We start from the raw sequence: 22,434 nt of genomic DNA on the forward strand, positions 1-22,434 counted from the left end.
TTTAAAATATTTTGTGTTAGCCTGGCCAAAAAAAAAAAAAGACAAAAAGCAGTGTTTAAGCTGAGAATTTTATTGTTGCAGAAACAAACAGGTTTCCAATATATTCAGAGAGGGATTGGCATTTTTTTTAAAGTTTAGGATATGAGAATTGTTTGTCCCATGTTCTACCAAGCCGATAAGCCAGGTTTGGCTGTATCTACGCTATATAGTGTGGAGATGGTAGTGTCTTAAGTCTTTGTAGGAAATATAGCAACTTCCTGTTTTGTTTTATCTGTTTGGGCATCAGACATATTTTCCCTTGATGAATTGGAAAGCCAACCATTAATTTCATATGTCTGCATTCTAATGGATATTTGCTTTTTCCTTTACAACGGCTGTATGATTCAAACCTTCTGCAGGAATATGTTAGTATTATATGCAAAGAATAGGTTTATTCATAAACCGAGAAGATTAAAAAAAAGTCAAGAATGGCTCATTGAAATGATCAGAGATAACTGTATTTTAAGATAAGTTGTGATAATTTCTTACTAATAATACTTGGTGCTTAGGAAAATCCTGACTCTATCTGTGGTTTTAATTCAGGCAGGGAAATCAGATGCTGTAAACAATTAAGATGGATTAGGAAAACAACTGGATATATTAGAGATAAGTCAGATTTACAGGAGACACACCAAGCAGAAGTGTAGGTGAGAGATAAGAGCCACTGTATTGAAAAATAAAATGCATTTAAGACCAGGATGCGGAAATTGTTATTATCCTGCTAGACCAGGCTGCACAAGTGTTCTAAATGCAATTTATAATTCTCCATTACAAGCAGTGTTGGGATTCAGCCAGTTTGCACCACTTCGGCAGAACTGGTAGCTAATTTTTTGTTGCCCAGGCCCAGAATGGACTTCCGGAAGCGGCATGCACACAGAGAACCAGTTGTTCACCTATTTGAATCCCACCACTGATTACAATTAATTGTCAAGACCACAACTGGAACCAAAATTTCTGTTGTTAAGCAAGGTGTTTGTTAAATGAGTCACATCTGATTTCACGACCTTTTTTTTGCTACGGTCGTCAAGTTATCACTGCGGTTGTTAACTGAATCATATGGTTGTTAAGCAAATCTGGCTTGTCCCATTGAGTTTGCTTGTCAGAAATTGACTGGGAAGCTTGGAAATGAGAGTCACATGACCCCGGGATGCTGCAACATGCCAGTGGCCACAGGCTCCAAAACCAAAAGATTCTGGTCAAGAATACACATATGGTTAGAAAAAATGACTAAAAGAACATATAGACTTTAAGCCAGAATTATTTTTGTTTAGGCATAAATGGTAGGAAATTATGAGAAAGAGTGTATATATCTAATTTTACATGTCCTAACTGCAGTGAGAATTGTATTCACTCAACATTGAAAAATGAAGATTTACCAACGGAGGAAGAGTTAATTAAAAAAAAAATTAGATTGTGCAGAAATGGATAGATTGACATTGAAAAAGAAAGAGAAGGAAATTCAGTATATTTTAGAACATGGGATACCTTTTATCAATGGCTAGAAAAATGAGGTAGAGAGAAAGGAATTTAACATGCGTTAGTAAGTTAAATGTTGGAACCCAGACAGTATGTTGCTGATAAAATATTAAGCACTTGTGATGATAAAAATTAATATATTCATATGCATATAATAATATAATAATAATAATAATAATAATAATAATAATAATAATAATAATAATAATAATAATAATAATAATAATAATAAAAAACCTTTATTGTCAAAGTACAACATGTGTACATTGAGATTAGCTGAGCCTCCCCCCGTGCTCTCTCCCCCCAACACACAGTGACAACAAACCCTCCATCCCACCACACTATGTGAACCAACTACACCACACACCGGCCTCCCAAGTCAATTCTGCATACGTTCACAGAGATTATGTCCCATGTAAAAGCCTAAGAGCCCACGGATAAAAGCTATTTTTCAGCCTGTTTGTACGGCTGGCTATATTCCTATATCTCCTACCGGATGGTAGGAGAGTAAAGAGATACCGTCCAGGGTGTGAGTCATCCCTGAGAATCTTCCTTACTCTTCCAAGGCAACGAGCCCTGGCGATGTCATATGTATATGTAAAAAGTAAAGGTAAAGGTTCCCCCGCACATGCGTGCTAGTTGTTTCCGACTCTAGGGGCCAGTGCTCATCTCCGTTTCAAAGCTGACGAGCCAGCGCTTGTCCGAGGACGTCTCTGTGGTCATGTGGCCGGCATGACTAGACGCCAAAGGCGCACGGAGCGCTGTTACCTTCCCACCGTAGCGGTCCCTATTTTTCTTCTTGCATTTTTACATGCTTTTGAACTGCTAGGTTGGCAGAAGCTGGGACGAGTAACAGGCGCTCACTCTGCAGGCACTCGGGATTCGACCCACCAAACTGCCGACCTTCTGATCGACAGGCTCAGCGTCCCAGTGGCTGAATTTTGATCACATGACCTGGCGAATGCTGAGATGGTCATAAACGTGAGGATTTCTTCCCCCACCCTCAGCGCCATTGTAACTTTGAACCGTCACTAAACGGATGGTTGTTAAATCGAGGACTCCCCCTATTGGCATCCCTTTTGATAACCGTAAAGCTGAGCGCTCCGAGTAGCCACACTTACGAAGAGCTCGTGCAAAAAATAAGAGAGATTTTTTTTTTGGTTTCTGAATTCCACCGGCTGGAATTCCCTCAGCTTAAAAAAAAAAGAAGAGCAACGTTCTTCAGGAACAGCCAAAAAAAAAAAAGTGAGTTGAAGATTCTTGATCACATTCCTGAGCCATAAGTCATGTGTAGAGGTGATTGTAGGTGGGTAGGGGGGAGCATGGGTCGAATTGAGTTGCTCTGACAGGAATCTAGCCTGGCACAGAGGCAAGTTTATTGCTGCCGTTACAAAGAATTACTATACTCGCCATGTATACAGGTGGTCCTCGAATTATGACGTTTCATTTAGTGACCATTCGAAATTACAACGGCCCTGAAATAAGTGACTTACGCCCGGTTTTCCACACTTCACGACCAATGCAAGCATCCTCCCCCCACCAGGGTCACTTGATCAAAATTTGGATGCTTGGCACCTAACTCGTGTTTATGATGGTTGGAGTGTCCCGAATGTGACTCTGTGGGTGTCTGCAAGTGGTTCAGGATGTTTCCTCACCTAAGATGACAGCAGGCAAGGTGCCACAAAAACATACATTTTTTTTAAAGGCACACCAGAGGTTTAATGAAGGAGAACATTCGTAGCTCGGGGTTGAAATGGGGGGGGGGTCCTTGGTGCTCTCTTGAGCCGGCTTCTTTTCTCTGCAGAAAAGAAGCCAACGGTGGACATGTGATAAAGTAAAAGCCTATTGGAGAAAAATACATGTTTGGCTAGAAAATATATTAGGAGAACGTGTAGCATTGAATCCCGAATTATTTTTATTAGGTATATTACCAGAAAAGACTGATAAACAAAATACATCCTTGGTTCTGCATATCATAACCGCAGCAAGAATAAGCTATGCGCAATGCTGGAAAAATGAACAAGGACCATCAGAAGAAGAGCTAATAAAGAAGATATTGGAATGCGCAGAGACGGACAGACCTAACTATGAGACTAAAAGACAAAGAAGAAACAGAATATCATGAAAGCTGGAATTTATTTTGTAAATGGTTGGAAAAAAGAACCAGAGTGAAATTTGTGTATGTATTAATGAATCATGAACCCAGTTTGCACGTTGTTTGGAAAATTAACATATGTATGTAAAGAATAAAAATTATATATCTATATGTATATATATCTATATGTATATATGTATATATATCTATATGTATATATGTACGTATATATCTATATCTATATCTATGTGGATCTTCGGTCATTCGGGTTTTTCCCCGCGTAGAACTAAAGGTGTAGGTGCAACGTTTCGATGGAATCCCATCCGTCATCATCAGGCTGGAGGCTTCTATATCTATATGTATATATGTATATATATATCTATATGTATATCTATGTATCTATGTATCTCTATCTCTATCTATCTATCTATCTATCTATCTATCTATCTATCTATCTATCATCTATCTATCTATCATCTATACACACACACACACACACACACACACACACACACACACACACACACACACACACAAAAGAAGCAAACGGAAGTGGGCACCAAGGACCCATAGTGGTTTAAGGTAAAAAAAAAAGTAAAAAAAAATTTCCACATACGGTTTTTTTTGGGGGGAGGGTCTTCTGAGGTGCAAAGCGAACCAGCTGCGGACTCTTTCCTCCCACCCACCCCACCCCCAGTCTAACCCCAACCGCGCCGGGGCAGCGCTTCCTTTCCCGCTTGCCTTAATGCCAACCCCCCGGCAGGGGACGCCCGTGGACCCCTTTTCCGTCGCTCCCCCCCTCCCCTCCGCCCCAAAGGAGCGTGAGAAGCGAGGAACCCTCCTCCTCCTCCTCCTCCTCCTCCAATTTTCCTCCCCTCCTTTTTCCTTTTTTTTTTGCTGCTTCTTTCGCGAGCTGCTCCGCGGAGCGCCCCCCTCCCACCCCCGCGGCGCAGGCGCACGGCGGAGCTGGAGGGGAGCCCGTCCGCTCGCTCGCTCGCTCGTCGCGGCGGGAGAAGGAGGAGGGAGGAGGAGGAGGAGGCGGCGGCAGTAGTAGTCCGAGAGCAGCCATTCCGCCCCGCAACCGCTGCTCCGCGTGGATGCCCCAGGCGCGCCTCCTCGCCCGGCTTCTGCCCTCCGTCCCACAGCCGGCGGCCGGGTGAGTGCGCCCAGAGCCCGGGACGCGCGTTTGATGCTGGGCTGGGCTGGGGTGGGGGGGAAGCCTTTTTTTTTGGAGGGGGGGTCGTCAGGCTCTCTTCTCCCCCCCAAAAAAAAAGCATCCCTCAGCCTGGCCGGGCTGAACTTCCTTCTTTCTTTCTTTCTTTCTTTCTTTCTTTCTTTCTTTCTTTCTTTCTTTCTTTCTTTCTTTCTTTCTTTCTTTCTTTCTTTCTTTCTTTCTTTCTTTCCCTCCTTCCTTCCTTCCTTCCTTCCCTTCCTCTTTCTCTTTCTTTCTTTCTTTCTTTCTTTCTTTCTTTCTTTCTTTCTTTCTTTCTTTCTTTCTTTCTTTCTTCCTTCCTTCCCTTCCTCTTTCTTTCTTTCTTTCTTTCTTTCTTTCTTTCTTTCTTTCTTTCTTTCTTTCTTTCTTTCTTTCTTTCTTTCTTTCTTTCTTTCTTTCTTTCTTTCTTTCGAGGGGGGGTGGTGGTTTGGTAACTCTGGCCGAAACTTTTGTGCGCGCGAGCGGGCGAGCGGCGGCGGAGGTCGGCTGGCTCTTTCCCGGAGCGCGGACGCCCAAGCAGCCGATGGGACGATGGGCCAGCTGGTGCAGGTCCGCAGCCCGGGGCTCGGGCAAAGGGGCTCGGCGGCGGTTCGGCTGGCCGAAGGAAGGGGGTGTGTGTGGAGGGAAGCGGGTCTGACTTCTGCGGGGGAGGGGGCGTCCAGGGGAAGGAGAGAGAGAGAGAGAGAGAGGGAGGGGAGGGGGCTTCTGTCTGCAAAGGCAAGGCGGCCCGCTTGAGTCCTGGAGTGTAAATGGCTGCTTTCCAGTTGGATTCTTCGCCTTTTAACGTGGAACGTTTGCCGGGGGGGGGGAAGGAAAGCGAGGTCCCCAGGCTGGGGGATTGGGGGTTTTTTTTGGGGGGGGAAGAGGGAAGAGACGGCGGGCGGAAGAGGAAAGGAGGAAGGGGAGGGGGAACCCCTCTCCCCTAAATGTCAGAGCGAAGTTTCCCTAAAGGGTGGGTGAGTGGGGGGAGGGGAGGAAAGCTTTGGTGGGGGGCACTTGAGATGCCCTGGTCCTCCCGCGCCCCCTTCGCGAAAAGGTCCTGGGTTCCGATCTATTGCTCCCTGCCCCCTCTCTCCCCCCCTTTTTTTTAACGTGGCTGTATTTGCAACTGGGGAGGCCCCTGAGGAAGTCGGAGGGGGGTGGAAACTTCTTTCTTTCCGAAAAAAGGGGGAAGGGCTCCAGGCTTCCTCTACCACCACCCCAAGAATTTTTTTTTCCTTTCACGAAGCGACAAAGGGCTGGCTTTCGCACTTATCCCCCCCCCCTCCCCCTTCTGTACTGCTTAGGCTTGTATTGGAGATTTGCAACTTTGGGAAAACTTTCTTAGGTGTTTAAGTTGGCATACCTCTGAAGGGCATAAGACTCAAGAGTTTCAAAGACGAGTGTGTTTGTGTGTGTGTGTGTGTGTGTGTGTTGGGGGAGAAAGGCTCTTTAGCTTTTCATCTGTCGCTTGGATTGTGGTGTTGCGACCCCGAATAACATTCTTGACTTGACTTTTCTAACGTTCTTGACTTGACTTTTCCGCCAAAGCGTTTTTGCATTATGCAGCTCCTCAAAGCGAGGTGGGAAGTCGCTTTACTCTAACTACTCATGGACTCCCACTGTATGCTGAGCCACACATGTGGCAAAGCTGTGGAATTTGTGCAGACACAGAATTGTCTGGGAGATTAAATATTTGCTTGGCGGTGGTGGTGGGGGGATGGCTTAGTTGTGTGAATCTTTCCTGCCACCTGTCCTGTCTGGCATTTATCTCCTTTTCAAGGGTGCCCTGTAGAATGATTACTCCCCCCTCCCTTACTTTTTCTCCTGCTTTATTTTTCTGTCTGTGCTGTGCAACATCTGGGCCCCACACATTTCCACTTAACAGGCAGCAAGCATTGTGCATTCCGCTCTTCAAAAGTAGCCTTTTAAATTGTGGGCGGATTCAGGAAACTTTGTTCTACAAGGATCACTTTAGAGCAGGAGTCTCCAACCTTGGCAACTTTTACGACTTGTGGGCTTCAACTCCCAGAATTCCTCAGCTGAAGAATTCTGGGAGTCCACAAGTCGTAAAGTTACTAAGGTTGGAGACCACCCCTGCTTTAGAGTGTGTAGAGGAGTACAACAGATAAGTTACGTTGAGGCTTTCTAATATCTTATCTTGCCCTTAAAACAAGAGGCCTTTAAAATGTCCTCACCTGAGTCTCTTTCGGTTCTTATTTCCCCCCCCTCCCTCCGTTCTGCTTCTCTTTCCCATGGGCCTTTTAACTGCTCTTTACTTTCTCCTGCTTTAGAGTTATAATCAAGGCTTTTTTTTCTCATAGAACGCTCAGAACGGAGTTCCGGCACCTTTTTTGGATGGAACCTTGTAGGGTAGGCAAGGTGGGTTGTATGACATGTGTGAGTGCCGGCACCTTTTTTCTTTTACAAAAAAAGTACTGGTTATAATTCTTGAGTTCTCAAGCAGCAAGGCTGAAAGAGCTTGGGGACACCAATCCCGAAGTGTCCAGAGGGCCTTGGGTGAAGATGGTTTCCTACCCGTTGAGTGATGGGTAGTCTTTTCTTGCTGAGTTGGTGTTTCATCAAACAGTGAAGAGGGTTCTGGGTGATCTGCAGTAGAGTAGCTACAAAGAAGGCCTCTGATGTCCCCCTAACAATGGAAAGGAAGTCGTCTTCTCTTCTTCCATAGGGCAGTTGAGAAGATAAACACACATGTGACCTGAAAATCAGGAGGGCAGTTTGTGCAAGGGGACAGTGTTCAGCGTGAGGACATACCCAGAGGCAGCTTTGTTGCATAACGGCCTTAAGGCTGAGTTCACATTTTGTGCTACATCCAAGTTTTCCGCCTAGCAGGTTTTGTGATTTCTTCAGATGATTGAAGATGCATTCTCACCATAGTTGGCCCAGCCCTGGTTTAGCATGGCGGATCAGGCCAGCTGGTATATTGTAGTTGGCTCCAATGGGTGGCCTTTGGGCCTCCTATTAAAAGTCTTAATAACTTTTAAGTCTTGAAATAAGGACTAGGTAGGGGGATGACATGATAGCAATGTTTGCAATACCCTGAGGGGCTGCCACAAAAAAAGAGGGGATGAACTTATTCTCCAAAGCAGGGGTCCTCAACCTTTGGCAACTTTAAGACCTGTGGACTTCAACTCCCAGAATTCCTCAGCCAGTTTAAAGTTGCCAAAGTTGAGGACCTCTGCTCCAAAGTGCTTGAAGGCAGGACAAGAAACAACGGATGGAAATTAATCAAGGAGAGAAGCAACCTTAGAACTAAGGAGAAATTTCCTGACAGTGAGAACGGATTAATCCACTTCAGCCTTCAGAAGTTGTGGGTGCGCCAACACTGGAGTTTTTTTTAACTGGGCAGCCATTTGCCTGAAACAGTATAGATTTCCTACTTGAGCAGGGGGTTGGACTAGAAGACCTCCAAAGTCCCTTCCAATTCTGTTCTGTTAAAAGTGTGCAAGCTGCAGAAAGCACAAGCATTACTGTACAGATTCAGCTTAAAGTTGGTGCTTGGAGGAGTGGGAGGAGAAAAAATTGGTTGTAAATACATACTGTACACAGGATTGGGAGGGGGAGTTTTTTCAAGGCAGAAACCACGTTCATCTGTGTATCTGAATAGTGTGGGCATAAGAGGGTGAGAGTCTCATTAAGTCAGCAGTGCAAAGACAGGAATGCTTTGTTGCAGTCTCACTCCTATACTGGCATGGAAGATTATATATTTTTGTTTAAAAAAAACCAGTTTGTTTTTGCGAGCATGGTAATTCAGAGTTTGTCTGGGGCTGTGCAGTTTTGGATGCTGTTTCTGCTTTTATTTTCAACCGTTACTCTCTGGTGGTTTGTTTTTTTCTTTGTCCTCCTTCAATGATGTGTCATGTTTTTTGTCAGTTTGCCACACACATGAATCCTTTTGTTTCTGTTTTGTTGATGGGGCAGTTGGTTGGATTCAGTAAAGAAAGACACTTACTGAGGCTGTGTTGATTTCCGCTCTTGTTACATTTAAATACCGGCTGTGAACTGAAGATAACACACATGGGGAGCAAAAGGTTCCTATTTTATGTTATTTCCCCCTGCAACCCTTTGAGGTTGGTTAGACGGAGAACTTGCTGGTCGTGTGTGAGGACTAGAACTTGGGTATGCCCAGTCACTTTTCCAGTGTCGTCGTAAGCCACGGACTATCTATATTTTACAGTATTTTGCACACGACTTCCTTCTTGTCTGCAGCAAAGGAACTTATCTAGTGTGCTGGGTCCCTGGAGCTTCTGCTGTCAGCTAGTTCCTAAAAGCAGCATTGAGCTTATGGATTATTGCCAGGCCTTTGTGAAATCTGACACACAGCAGCCCTTTCCCAGTCTTTGCATTCTCCAGATGTGCGGACTTCAACTCCCAGAGTTCTGCGGGAAGGAGTCGAAGGCCATGCATTAACCCTAAGCTTGGGAAAAGCATAGAAGGAATTGCATTAGTTTCCCCTTAATCGTTAGGAAGGTACGCAGGAAAAGTCATGTGCAGGAGAATTTGGATGCCACCACGGGGATTGGCACCTAAACAAGCTTGTGCAGGCCGAAGCCAGAAACTGTGTGTCACGCAATCAGAGGCAGTTTTATCTCCCACAATGACTGAATTAATACATTACGCTAGTCCGTTGGGCAACCATAACTTAGCATACCTGTATTCAGTCATGGGACTTATTAACAAACATAGTTAAACTAAATCACAGCATCTGTGGGTCATATCTTTGAACGGAGGTCTGTAAATAGAGAGACCAAGAATGTAACTGGTGGCTGTAGTGGTATCTTGCTTAGATGTTCAAGATGTTTATTCATCTAAGATGATAGCAGGCAAGGTGACTCCTTCCGTCATCTGAATGTAGTTGCTGATGAAATGGCGTAGATCAGGGATCTTCAAACGTGGCCCTTTTATGACTTGTGGACTTCAACTCTCAGAATTTCTCAGCCAGCATTCTGAGAGTTGAAGTCCACAAGTCATAAAAGGGCCAAGTTTGAAGACCCCTGGCATAGATAGTCCTTGACTTACGACTATTTAATGACCCAAGTTATGACCATGCTGAAAAAAGTGATAAATGCCTGGTCCTCACATCTTAACTGCCGTGGTCCTTTAATCAAGATTCAGGTGCTTGATCACCGGCGTGTATGAGGGTTGCAGGATCCCAAAGCCACATGGTCACATTTTGCAACCTTCCCAGCCATCCTAAGAACTTCACAAAAGTTGTTGAGTTGCTATTTCTCTTGAAAACCCTTCCTTCTAGCATCTGCTGCCTGAGATAGTTGAGTCCACTTATCTAATAGTCCAATAATCCAAGCTGGCCAGTTCAACAAGCATATACATTATCGCAAGGATGAACGATAATGCCTGGCTGAGGAATTCTGGGAGTTGAAGTCCACAAGTCATAAAAGGGCCAAGTTTGAAGACCCCTGATTTGCAACGACCCAACATTGATAGAGTTGAGTTTCGCCAGACAGTGCAGCCTGTCCCGTTTGGATTTGCCCTGTAAGAGTTTCCAAGATGGCATCTCTGCATGCCAACTGTTGGCGTGGCCTCTTTGTTCTGTATTCCTTGCACTGTATCGGGTAACTACAGACATGTCGAGATGTCAGCTGGCAAAGTTGGTTCCAGAAATTAGGCTTAAAAAAAAACATAAAAGCTCAAGACGTAACACTAGAAGATATATGATAACAGAGGAAATATTCTAAGTTTTTGTGTTAAATGTAAACCTGCATTAGGGGTTCAGCTTTATGAAACTGGGTGTGTATTGAAAGCGATAGGATAGGATAGGATAGGATAGGATAGGATAGGATAGGATAGGATAGGATAGGATAGGATAGGATAGGATAGGATAGGATAGGACAGAACAAAGGAATGAAGAATAGAATGGAATGGAATGGAATAGAAGGAATGAAAGATAGAATAGAATTAGAATTAGAATTAGAATTAGAATTAGAATAGAATAGAATAGAATAGAATAGAATAGAATAGAATAGAATAGTTGGAAGGGACCTTAGAGGTCTTCTAGTCCAACCCCTTTCTCAAGCAGGAGACCCTATACCAGGGGTAGGCAACCTTGGCATAGTGAGCACAGCTGACTCAGGAATTCTGGGAGTTGAAGTCCATGAGTCATAAAAGAGCTGAGGTTGCCTACCTCTGCCCTATACCATTCCAGACAAGTGACTGGCCAGTCTCTTCTTAAAAGCCTCCTGTGTTGGGGTCCTTTATATGTTTAGCAGCCCAAGAAGAACACACTAGGTTGGAGAAGACAATAGTCTACTTTTGGTTAAGTGTTAAGATCACAGTTATCTGATCACACTAAGAAAAGCAAATGTCTCATGTATTCCTGCAGTGAAGCGGCAGTGAAGAGATTGTCTAAGTTGCTTTAACCAATACCAGGAAACATTTCTGAAAAGGGAGTGGTGGGGGAATCTTGAATTCTCTCTTGTTGCTTACTAATCCTGTCTTGGGGTAATTTGAAGCTAATCAGTAATTAGCTTCTCATATCCTGTGATGCCATGACTTATCTCAACCATGCTACTGTCTATCAAATAAGACACAGCAGGGCTTATCAACTATATTATAATATTTACATTAATAGTTTTAGCACCACCATATGTTTGAATAGTCACTAAAAGAATGCCTGTAAATCAAAGACTCCTGTATATACCCAGACCTTTTTTCCATTTGACTTTCGGCTCTCATTCAATTTGTTTGGGGTTTTTTTTGTTTTTGTTTTTGTTTAAAAATTGTGTAACTTTTGGTGCAAGAAGAATACAGCATTTAGATACTTCTGTGATAGACTGGGATAGATTACAATAAAGATTATTTTTCCTAAGACTCTACTGCTTTTCGACTTTAGAAAGGACTCTTTATTCAGATGCTGCTTTTGTATGAGTGGGGCCATGGAGACAACAGCTTATTGAATCATGGTCTGTTGAATAAACTACCACTGGCTGAGTTTGTACAACTTGCTGTGCTCTGTAGCTCGCAAATCCCAGTGGCTGAGTTTGCCACAATGCATCAAAGTTGCGCAATCATCTGATGTGTGAACCAGCCATTGAGTGTTGATTCAAGGAAATCTGATGGGTGGGTCTCTTTTACGATGCAAAACAGAGACGGGGGGGGGGAGGCAGACCCATAGCTTCCAGATGTTTTAACTATAACTCCCATAAGCTCAGCGAACAAGGTCTATGATTGAGGCTTATGTCGAACGTTAGGTTGCCTCTTACAGAATGTAAGCAGAAAAAAGGTTCCTAGTTTCCAAAGCCTGGGTGTGGGTGATTGCATGGCTGGCTGTTTTAAGCCTCTTGTCCCTCCCCTGATTTTTAATTTGTTACACTTTAGAAACCAAATGTTGTGTAACTGGAAAAACTTCCAGTCGAGCTTGGGATCTCAGGTTTTGCACAAGTGACACAAGGCCGAACCTGGAACTGGGTTTACATCCAGAATGCTTCATAAATTAAGGGGCTAGTTTGGGTGTGGAGGGACGCGGTGGCTCAGTGGGTTAGGACGCTGAGCTTGTCGATCAGAAGGTCAGAAGTTTGGCGGGTCGAATCCCGAGTGCCGCGTAACAGAGTGAGCGCCTGTTACTCGTCCCAGCTTCTGGCAACCTAGCAGTTCGAAAGCACGTAAAAATGCAAGTAGAAAAATAGGGACCACTCCGGTGGGAAGGTAACAGCGTTCCGTGCGCCTTTGGCATCTAGTCATGCTGGCCACATGACCACGGAGATGTCCTCGGACAAGTGCTGGCTCTTCGGCTTTGAAAAGGAGATGAGCACCGGCCCCTAGAGTCGGAAACGACTAGCACGCATGTGCGGGGGAACCTTTACCTTTACCTTTGGGTGTGGAAAGGGAGAGACGATTGAGCAGTTTGCATGCCTCTCCTGCCAACAGCCTCCCCCCCCCATTCATTAGGCCCTGCTAAGGATGGTAAAAGAAAAGGAAAAAGCAGAACGGTTACTTCCCCGAGTCTTCGCTTGTCAGAATCTGCTTTCCAAACCTTGCAAGGTTATGTTGATGAAGATTCTCAATGATCCAGGCAGAGTCATCTGAAAATTGAGTCAAGGCAACTAGACTTTTTGTCAATTTAAGACTTTTCGCAGCGCATCGAAGCAGCTTATTTAGTCTGAGCAAGTCGGGTAGACCAGGGGTCTGCAACCCTGACAACTTTTAAGACTTGTGGACTTCAGCTCCCAGAATTCCTCAGCCAGCGTAGTCTTAAAGTTGTCAAGGTTGCAGACCCCTGGGGTAGACAGCTGACACAGAGAACAATGAACCAGTGGAACAAATTGCCTCCAGACGTTGTGGGTTCTCCAACTCTGGAAGTTCTTAAGAAAGAGACTGGACAACCATTTGTCTGAAACAGCATAGGGTTCCTGCTTGAGCAGGGGGTTGGACTGGAAGTCCCTCCCAACTCTCTTGTTCTGGTTGGGGCCAGTGGTGGGGATTCAGCCGGTTCGCACCAGTTCGGCAGAACCGGTAGCTAATTTTTTTGTTGCCCAGGCCCAGAATGGACTTCCGGAAGCGGCGTCCACACAGAGAACTGGTTCTTCATATATTTGAATCCCACCACTGGTTGGGGCCATTCTAACCTCCGAGGGAAGAACATTCCACCAATGCAGGGAGTATAGCAGAGAAGGCCCATCTTCTAGTTCCTACCAATCAACACCCTTTGGCTGGTGGGATCTGCAGCATCTTCGGTCCGTTGGATGAGATTGGACGGGTAGAAACTCTTAGGAGAAAGGCATTCCCTCAAGTAACCTGGCTAACTCTGGATTACCTCCACGGAGATGCAAATCTCCCGATTTCTACCTCTACTTTAGAGCAGTCCAGTTCAGCTTTCATGTGTTTCCACTTCAAAACAGGCACTATGTGAATGGAAGCTATTTGGTTGAAGGGGGGGGGGAGGTCTGGAGAAAAGGATTAGGATGCTCAGTTTTCCCGCTCCCTGATGTACCGTATTTTCCGGCGTATAAGACGACTGGGCGTATAAGACGACCCCCTACATTTCCTGTTAAATTATAGGGTTTGGGCTATACTCGCCGTATAAGACTACCCCTCTTCCAACGCACACTAAATAAAAATTAAAAAACATCAGATTTGATTTTAATATGGTAATTTTAATTCAAATGCTTATGACATGCAGGTGCTTAGTAGGAAAACTGTCACTTATAAACATAAGGCTGTTTGTCATCAAACATGTAAACATAAAACAGTGCAAGTGGATTAAACAATATAATAATAATAATAATAATAATAATAATAATAATAATAATAATAATAATAATAATAATAATAATAATAATAATAATATGGAGGGGACCTTGGAGGTCATCTAGTCCAACCCCCTGTTAAGGCAGGAAACCCTATAAACCCTGTAAAAAATCACAGACTGCAGCTTCTTCTCCAATTGGTCCCGCTTTCCCTGCGCAGACTAAATGGGAGATCCACTCCAGGTTTTCCAGCCAGCCCTGTCTCTAAATTTTCAGCACCCGGCGTATAAGACGACCCCTGACTTTTGAGAAGATTTTCATGGGTTAAAAAGTAGTCTTATACGCCAGAAAATACAGTATCTGGAAGGGATTTAGGACCGAGACCAAACAACAAATCGTCTGGATGAAAACGTTCATCAGGTGGACTACTGAGCAGGAGAATTTAATTATTTCATAATATTTATTTATTCATTAGACTCGTTTGCTGCCCATCTACGCCTAGAGGAGATATCTGTTGGAGTGTTTCAATGCTCCCTTTTGTCTCTTAGTTGTATAACAGTAAACATTCAACATGTGACTGTGTGGTGTCATGAGAAGCTCTGGGTGATGACATTATGTAAGGAGCAGATGTTTGGGTGTAGCAATATTCCTTATTGCATTTAAAGCCTATTAAAATACTTTAAGAGCGAGGACTTGGCTTTTAGAGAGCTAATGATTCATTGGTGGCTACATGGGCACAGTTGGAGGCATCTCTATTTATTTATTTTTCCGAGTAATCAAGGGTTGCTTCTGTGTGAAATGTGTGCACTGGAGGCACAGGGTGGGCTCCATATATACTCTTGATCACGTGAATGGGAGGGAGGTTGTGACTCAGAATGGAGCAAAAGTGAACAGGCTGAGCCACTGCCCAACTACCTTCCCCACAAGGGTGGATTGGGGAACCTGCCCCCATACCCCAATGCTTCTTTATAGCTTTTTTCATATTATATTTATTTTGTTTTATCATAAAAGGTAAAATACAAAACATAAAACCAAAACCATATGTCCAGTACTAACAACAATGAAAAGAAAAAAAATATTGGTGTACAAAAAAAGAGAAAATGGACACTAAAAAAGCTGGACACTAAAAAAAGAAAAAAAACCCCAGTAAATTCTCCTCCCTTTTTACATGCATGCATGCATGCATGCATCCATACATATATACATATGAAAAACACACACACACACACATATATATATATATATATATAAGAAAAAAAATAGAGCAATTCAACAAGTTAAACATTACACCAACGCTTCTTTTTATCTTTTTAAATACTTTAAAATCTTTTAAGGTTTCAATCTTTTGAAACCCAATTTTTTATTTTATCAGCTTCTCTCTCTGGACCCCCAATGATTTTGCTCCTATTCCGTTCAATTTCCAGAAAGTCATCCGCAAATGAACAAGACTGGAGTTCTAAGAAGCTTAGCTTAAGCTTTGCAATGTTCCATTAGACTGGAAAAAATAGAAAGCTGGGAATGATGTCGCTGATATTTGGAGGTGTTTTTGTGGTTGCTGTTGTTGTAAAACTTACTCCTTTTGCCTAAGCTGCAGATGGGAGACTGGTCTTCTGGGGCTGCTGGTGACGCCTGCAGTATCGTTCATGGAGGCATCTGCAGAAGAGGGTGGTGGTCAGAGAAGTCAAAATAGAAACCGTGGCCACAGATTTGAAGCCAACTTCCCTAGAATGTTTGTTGCCTGCATGTACCTGACCCATTTCCGCTAGGGCTACGCAATCTTTGTGAGGGATTTAGAAGAAGGGCTTCAGATTTCACTTTCATGAAAGTGGACCTCTTTTTTTGGGGGGGGGGAGTCCTTTCAATTTAGGGCAGGGGTCTTCAAACTTGGCCCTTATATGACTTGTGGACTTCAACTCCCAGAATTCCTCAGCCAGGCACACTGGCTGAGGAATTCTGGGAGTTGAAGTCCACAAGTCAAAAAAGGGCCAAGTTTGAAGACCCCTGATTTAGGGTAACTTTAAAAGCAGCGTGATTTCACAGTGTGTTAGTTTTTCTTTTTTGCATCAGTCTGCTGGCGAGCTGGTTACAGCTCCATTCTGCTGGAAATCGGACAGGCTGTGTCCTCGGATTCCTCCTTTGTTTGCTTGCCCTTGTGGAAATAAAAAGAAAAAAAGAAAGGTGGTGCACCTGTCTTTTATCTTAATCAGTGTTGATACAGAGCACTGTGTTGAAACAGTTAAATCTGCCTCAACTTTAAGCGTTGGCCTGATTGCAAAAGGTAACCAGGGATTATGTGCAGGTGAATGAGCAGTTGGCATCTTTGTTAGGCTCTGGCTATGACCCACTGATCCACATTGTTGGCTGAACTGGGAAAAACATGGTTAAATGGAATAAACCATAGTTAGTTTGATTGTGGGTGATGTATCATGTGCACACAACCTTCTTTTAGAGCAGGGGTCTTCGAACTTGGCCCTTTTATGACTTGTGGACTTCAACTCCCAGAATTCCTCAGCCAGACATTCTGGCTGAGGAATTCTGGGAGTTGAAGTCCACAAGTCATAAAAGGGCCAAGTTCGAAGACCACTGTTTTAGAGGTATCTCCCAATTTCCCAGTCCCATGTAGCTCTTAATGCTCTCTGGCCCTCTGAGTAAGGTTCTTTTCTCAGTTAGAACCACTTTGTCGTTGTCTTTATCTCAGCTTCTGTATTTTATTGTTCTCTATGATGTTTTTATCTTGTTTCTAATCTCTGTCAGCTGCCCAGAGTCATATGTTTGAGAAGGGCAGCCAGAAAAATTGAATGAATGAATCAAACAAGCTGATAACCTCCCTCAGCCACCAGACATGGCTGAATTGCATTCTACCCCCTCCATAATCATAACTATCCCTTGGAGCAATCTTATCTTTCAGAACCAGCCAACTATAAATGAGTAGAATTCTTCATGCAAGTGAAGAAAATTTTGGAAAGATGAGCGAGTATTTGCACAAAAGAGAAGCAGGTAACGTCGTTTCTCCTCTGTACATAGCAGAGGTAATAGAACAGGGGTCTTCAAACTTGGTCCTTTTATGACTTGTGGACTTCAACTCCCAGAATTCCTCAGCCTCCTCCAATTCTGGGAGTTGAAGTCCACAAGTCATAAAAGGGTCAAGTTTGAAGACCCTTGTAATAGAATGACCCTGTTGGAAGAAAGATGCCTCATCATTCACAGCCCTTGTGAAGAGGCAGCCCCTTTGCTTCAGTTGAGTAGGCAAGCAAAAACATTGGCAACCTCTGGGTAGGACCTCTGGGTAGCTTATTTGCAAAGCTGCCTTAGAAATTCAGCCTTAGCTCTTGTGAGTCCATTAGCTTTATTAAATAATACTTAGCTGCATTCCTTCTGTGGAATTAATCTTTGGATTGGTTTAGAAGCCAAAGACCTTACCTTTATGTTGTTTAGTTAATGATAAGGAAGTACCGACCCAGTGCCAGCAGAAAGAATTTCTCAGCACGGCACATCAATAGCACACGCATAGAGTTTGAAATTAGGGCATTTATAGAATTCACATCTGATTTGATAACTCTGCATGACTTTTTAAAGCTATCTGTCCATGTGTCTGCCTAAACCGTGGAATGCAAGGAGAATTTTCCTTCAATAACATTATTTAAAAAAAACAAACCCATACATCTCCAGTTTTTAGTAAAAGTGTGCAATCCAATCTATTTATTTATATGAGAATAAACAGTCTAGGCTTCTTTTTTTTGCAAATGTAAACTGTAGCTTGATAGGTTGTGGAAATGGAGGTTTTAAATGCAGTTGTTGATTCCTTCCCTGATTTTAGCGGTCCTGCAGAATGATGGAAAGTGTGGAGATTTATTTTCAATTGCTTGAAACCAGTTTTGACAACTGTCTTGTATTATCTAAGTTTATGCGATGTGCCGTGTTTTGCAAATTGCCATTGCTGAGTACACAAACATGCCTGGCCAAAATCCAGGACAATCTTAACCCAAGCTTGCCAAGGGCCCCTCTGAATAGTCTATACATACAACCTTGATATAGCACTCCCCACATACATTCAAACAAATCACTGCAATCTTTTAAAAAATACAGTAATTTTATTAAGAATTCTAATTAGAACAGTAAAAACTAATGCAAGCTGAAAAAATTACAAGGATAACAAGAAAAAGAAGGTGCAGAAAAGAAAGAGAAAAGGGAAATCTGATAAAGGAAAAGAAAAGACATATATAAAGAATTGATTTCCCATTTTCATCACACATACAAATATTTTATTAACCTATCACTCTCTCAAAAGTCCCATCTTTTATTTATCTTTTATCCCATCTTTTATTTATAAACAAATCCATAAACTTTGTCATTTCAGTCCTGATATCAGCAATAATCCAATAAGGGATGCCAGCTAACAAATACGCATTTTAGCTTGATCAGATAAACCGACTTTATATTCATACCTTTTACTTCTAACAGTTTTGATCTTTAGTGCTTTCAAATAATATCCTAGAACTTTATATCTTTTCATTTTTTTTCTTTGCCCACCCCCTTCCTCCCCCCCACCCCAGTTGCTGATATTCTATAATTCATCAACTTTTGTTCTTCCCTGCACTTAAAATCTTGGCTAATAATTTTCTTTTGCGAAATGTTCACAACATTTTATGTTCCGTATCTTACGCCCTTTCATTCCGCACATAGTTTCTTTATGGAAATCTTGTTACTTTCCATTTAAACCTTATGCAGCGTTCCCCTTTGGAACTCTGCCACCAAACCTTTTCAGGGTTTAAAGAGGAAATGCTTAGCAACCACCTTTACCTGGTTAATATTTTCACAAGCTTTCAGGGCTAAAGTGGAATCTGCTTGACTGATTGGAGGATATTTTGCTCAGTCAAGGTCAAAATGCCTCTAAACTTTGAAATCCATTTTCCTGCCCCTTTTTCCAAATCATTTGTTCTCACAACTCAGAGGCTCTTGTCATATATATTTTTTTAACCTTTTCTTTCAGATTTCCCAATTGCCACAATTTGTTGGTTATTCTACATATAACATTATCGTGGATGGTGATGGATCCCTTTTTGACAACAAAACATAAAACATTAAAAAAAACAGATCTTTTTTTCTTTTTTTGCATAGTTATAAAACCCTGAAAACATTTTAAAGGAAATGGACATTATTATACAGTAGAATATCATTTACATAACTAGCCCCCAAACTACTGGAAATAAAACATTTTTTAAAAGTAAGAGGAAATGGTGTGATGGACGCTAATATCAGGGTTGGTCCCACTGTAGCTAAATGGGTCCTAGTGTTAGATTTAAACCTGCAATTGGACTTTCTGTTTATTGGGGGGGGGAGGCAGAATTGCAGAACAGGGACTTTTGTCTTAGAGGGTTTGCTTCATGTTTCCATTACAGATCGAGTGAGGAAGTTTCATTTTGGTGCAGTGATTAAGGCACCAGGCTAGAAAGTAACAGACTGTGAGTTCAAGTCTCACTTCAGCCATGAAAGCCAGTTGGGGGACTTTGGGCCAGTCACTCCCGTTCAGTCTAGTTGACCCCACAGGGTTGTTGTGGGGAAAATAGGAGGTGGAAAGTGTGCTGGATATGTTCACCGCCTTGGGTTATTTGTAAAAAATAATAGCCATAGCACTTAGACTTATATACTGCTTCACAGTGCTTCAGAGTCCTCTCTAAGGGGTTTACAGAGTCAGCCTATTGACCTCCAACAATCTGGGTCCTTATTTTACCAACCTCGGAAGGATGGAAGGCTGAGTCAACCTTGAAGCCGGTAAGGATCGAACTGCTGGCAGCCGTCAGTCAGCAGAATTAGCTTGCAATACTGCATTCTAACCACTGCGCCACCAGTGGTTAGAATTGTATTGTATTTTCAAATACAATTTTAAAAAATAACCTAACTGTGACCTTGAAATGCTGTTTAATTTACTAAAACTGATCCAGCCCTAGAACGTGGAACACCACGGGGTGGTTGAAGTGGGATGGTTGCTAAAACCTGCCTCACTAACAAGTTTGAGGACACAAGAGTTGAACTCGGGAGATTTGTCACCTTGCGTGCTCTTGAGTTTTACTGTGGCTCTTGGTCGGTATTCTGCAGATAACAACCCGATGATAATAATTTTCTTTCCTCCCCAATGGCAATGTGTCTGCTACATGCCTAAGCACTTTCCCAACCTGCTGGGCGCGCAGATGCTTTGCGTTGCATTACCTTCATCCAGCTTTGCAAGCCGCTGGTGACTAATGACTTTTGGCCTCTGCAGTGACTGTTGTCAGAGCTTCTAGAAGTAAAATTGCGCTGGGCCAAGCTGTTCTCTGAAAGATTGTAGAGTACGTGATGGTTTGTTGGCAATGTTTCATTTGATCATGCTGTTGGTTCCAAGTGCAGAAATGCTCCATGGGAATTTAGAAAGAAAGGTCCCCAACCTTTTGGACACCAGAGACCGGTTCCATGGAGAAAGGTTTTTCCATAGACCGGAGAGTGCGCGGTTTTTTTGTGCTGCCTGCATCCCGCGAATGGGGCTTTGCTTGTTTGCGCGGCCTGGTTGCTGGCATGCCACAGCCTGGTAGCAGTCCACGGACCGGGGGTTGGGGACCCTTGTTTTAGGATATAGCCCTTGGATTCGGTAGCGGTATCATGGGTGATGAGTTCAGGCAAGGAGTTATGGATGATAGATACGGATGGTCCTCGCCTTACAACAGTTCATTTAATGACCATTCCAAGTTACAATGGCACTGAAAAATGTGACTGACGACCGTTTCACAGTTACAACCTTTGCAGCATCCCCATGGTCATGTGATCAAAATTCAGTTGCTTGGGCCTCTGGTTCATATTTATTTGGGCGTTAGAAATGGCTCGCTGCTCTTGTTAAAATCCAGGACTTTCTTGTTGGATTTAGAGTTTTGGCCTTTTTGTTTTTGATTGATATCTTCTCTGCTGCAGTTTAATCTTGTGGGGAAACAGTATCCCATTATCAACTGAAGCACTGCTGAAAAAAAGAAATGGCCACTGCATTCATTTAAGAATCCATCTCACTGGGTTCCACTGACTTTGTGGGAAGTTGAAAGTCAGAGTTAAGAAAACTCAGAACTCTGCAAATGAATTTGGATTTCAGTGTCCCTCAACCTCCCAAGATAGCCAGTGGGTAAATACCAGAGTTGTATAGAACAGTTTGGATGGTGTTAAGCAGATCAATTTTAACCTACAGTTAGGTCAATAAATAGAGGCTTCTACAAGGATGACTGCAAGGCGATCAAACCAGTCAGTCCTAGAGGAGATCAACCCTGACTGCTCTTTAGAAGGCCAGATCCTGAAGCTAAAACTCAAATACTTTGGCCACCTAATAAGAAGGAAGGACTCACTGGAGAAGAGCCTAATGCTGGGAAAAGTTGAGGGCAATAAAAGAAGGGGACGACAGAGAATGAGGTGGCTGGATGGAGTCACTGAAGCAGTAGGCGTGAACTTAAATGGACTCCAGAAGATGGTAGAGGACAGGAAGGCCTGGAGGAACGTTGTCCATAGGGTCGCGATGGGTCGGACTCGACTTCGCAGCTAACAACAACAACAAGGATGAGGGGGGTCAAACTGTTTTCCAGAGCACCATAAGGCAAGGCAAGAAACAATGCATGGAAACTAACCAAAGAGAGAAGCAACCTAGAACCAAGGAGAAATTTCCTAACGGTGAGAGCAATCAACCAATGGAATGGCTTGCCTTCAGGAATTGTAGGTGCTCCGTCACCGAAGGCTTTCAAAAAGAGACTGGACAGTCATTCGTCTGAAATGGTATAAGGCCCTCCTGCTCGAGCAGCGGCTTGGACTAGAACGACCTCCAAGGTCTCTTCCAATTCTGCTATTCTGTGTTCTACGTCAAAATTGTGATATGTAGCATTCACGAACGAATTCCCACCGCCCAGTATGCTCACACAGAGAAGGCCTCCTCAGGGTACTGTCGGCTAGACAATGTCGGCTGGCGAACCCCAGGGGAAGGGCCTTCTCTGTGGGAGCGCCAGTCCTATGGAATCAGCTCCCCCCTGAGCTTCGGATGGCCCAAGATCTCCGGTCCTTTCGCCGCGGCCTCAAAACACTCCTTTTCCACCTGGCTGACCTGGACTGACAGGCATTTTAATTATGTTTACAATTTTTAATTTATTTTTAATTTTTAATTTTAATTTATTGCACAGATGACTTTAATTTTAATTTTATCTTAATTTCTGTACTTATGTTATTTGTTGTTAGCCGCCCTGAGTCCTTCGGGAGATAGGGCGGGATATAAGTCCCATTAATAAATAAATAAATAAATAAATTCACATTGGAGAATCTTCAGAAATTCTGCTTGCCCTCATATCCACGAAGACGGTCATTGCCTTCATTATTTTTAGCAATATTTGAAACTGAGAAGCTGAACTAAATGC

At 43.2% G+C, this 22,434-nt stretch overlaps 1 protein-coding gene across 1 annotated transcript in view; it reads left to right on the forward strand.

The window, feature by feature from the left end:
- The first annotated feature begins 4,698 nt into the window (after positions 1-4,698).
- AKAP13 (A-kinase anchoring protein 13) overlaps positions 4,699-22,434 on the forward strand; it is a 242,544-nt gene continuing 224,808 nt past the window's right edge. Inside the window, exon 1 of the mRNA XM_081337518.1 lies at positions 4,699-4,766. The gene's annotated coding sequence lies outside the window, so the exon portion shown is untranslated. The remainder of the gene's footprint in view (positions 4,767-22,434) is intronic.

This window comes from Vipera berus (genome assembly GCF_964194415.1).
Source record: "Vipera berus genome assembly, chromosome: 12".
Classification (NCBI taxonomy): Eukaryota; Metazoa; Chordata; class Lepidosauria; order Squamata; family Viperidae; genus Vipera; species Vipera berus.